The sequence below is a fragment of the Nyctereutes procyonoides genome, unplaced genomic scaffold (assembly GCF_905146905.1).
Source record: "Nyctereutes procyonoides isolate TBG_1078 unplaced genomic scaffold, NYPRO_anot_genome, whole genome shotgun sequence".
In the NCBI taxonomy this organism is placed as follows: domain Eukaryota; kingdom Metazoa; phylum Chordata; class Mammalia; order Carnivora; family Canidae; genus Nyctereutes; species Nyctereutes procyonoides.
In genome coordinates, this window is record NW_026575052.1 from 12,027,498 (window position 1) to 12,029,691 (window position 2,194).

Sequence of the window (2,194 nt, forward strand, 5' to 3'; positions counted from 1 at the left end):
TTTCTGACAGTGCTTTTTGGAGTTTGATCAATTTCTTTTGAATGAGGAGGGAACAAAAAAGCCCAGCTTTATTTTGGTTCACATACAGTTTGTATGATATATGTATATATTTTATTTACATGAACAGGATAGCTTTCCTGACCTTGCCCTTCATTTGGGATGTCCTGCCTCTCCCCTGTCTTTCTCTATTTCCCTCATCCTCTAAGGCCCACTTCTTTGCAAATCCCTCACTATAGACCAGGTAAGGACAAGTGACTGGCGCCCCTACTGGTGACTTGGTAGTTCATCTTTTTAAAATATTTTATTGGTTTATTTGAGGGAGAGCATGAGTGGGGCCAGGCAGAGTGGAGGGACAAGCAGACTCCCTGCTGAGCAGGGAGCCCAACATGGGGCTCCATCCTAGGACCCCAAGATCATAACCAGAGCTAAGTGAGCTGCTTAACCAACTAAGCCACCCAGATACCCTGACCTGGTAATTCATATTAAGTGACAATTTTGCCACCAGCGGAATCTCTTTGATTAAAAGAAACGGTGTGATCCAGCAATTGCACTACTTGTTATTTACCCAAAGGATAAAAAATACAGATTCAAGGCGTACATGCATCCCAGTGTTTACAGCAGCATTATCAACAATAGTCAAACTATGGGAGAGCCCAAATGTCCACCGGCCGATGAATGGATAAAGGAGAGGTGGTATACACACACATATACATGCACAAACACACATACACACAATGAATTATGACTCAACCATCAAAAAGAATGAAATTTTGCCATTTGCAATAACATGGATGGTGTATATTATCTTAGGTGAAATAAATCAGTCAGAGATAGACAAGTACCATATGATCTTATTCATTTGTGGAATTTAAGAAGGAAAACAGATGAACATATGGGAAGGGGGGAAAAAGAGAGAGGAAAACAAACCATAACAGACTCTTAATGATAGAGAACAAATTGAGGGTTGATGAAGGGATGTGGGTGGGGCATAGGCTAGATGTGTGATGGATATTAAGGAGGGCACTTGTGATGAGCACTGGGTATTGAATATAAGTGATGAATCACTGAATTCTACTCTAGAAACCGTAGTGCACTATATGTTAACTAACAAAATTTAAATTAAAAAAATAAGAAACTGTGTGGGTTTGGTGGTTTTCTATATCTCCTGGTGTCAAGCAAAGTACCGTGCACCAGTTATCAATCCCAAGAGAGTAGAGTACTGTGCACCTGTTACAAATCCCAGGGGAGAACTCTAAACCTTTCTAACCCATCTCGTCTTGGTATTTGAGCCGCCAAAGAAAACACATGCAGTCAAGCATTGGATGGAACAATGCTTTGCTCACATAGAGAAGAGTGAGATCACCTTCAGTCTTGGGCACTGGTCTCCCATGGCCAGCGGATCTCTCGCAGTTGTGGATACAGGGCAATTTGCCTACATGTTCACTCTTCTTGTTCTGTGGTGGAAGGACCTCATCGCCTTCCAGAGAACTGATAGAGCAATGGAGTTGGCCAGATGCTATATGATGCACACACTCTAAGAAGAAACAAAAGAATACTCACTGCACTTAAGACAAGGAAAGATAATACCACACAAGGTGATATACCCAGCACAAGCTGTATGGGCTCTTTGTCTCTTCGTTAGGAAGTGTTCCAGGCCTAGAGTGCATTCTTATGCAGCTGAGTGGGGATCAAAAGACTACAAGCATGATATTGCCTTCCTCAACACTTGGCTAGCATGACTCTTATTTCCCTCTTTGCTTTTGCTGCTAAGAATCTCAGAACTTTTCTATTTCTTCATCTGTATTTTCTCTTTGCCCCAATTTTCTTAACTATTTATTTTTAGTCTTTTTTTAAATTTTTATTTATTTATGATAGTCAGAGAGAGAGAGAGAGAGAGAGAGAGAGAGAGAGGCAGAGACACAGGCAGAGGGAGAAGCAGGCTCCATGCACCGGGAGCCCGACGTGGGATTCGATCCCGGGTCTCCAGGATCGCGCCCTGGGCCAAAGGCAGGCGCCAAACCACTGCGCCACCCAGGGATCCCTATTTTTAGTCTTTAAACAAAAACAAAAACCTCTCTATTAGGGCACCTAGGTGGCTTAGTTGGTTAAGCATCTGCCTTGGGCTCAGGTCATGATCTCAGGGTTCTCGGATTAAGTTCCACCTGGGGCTCCCTGCTCAATGGGGAGTCTGCTT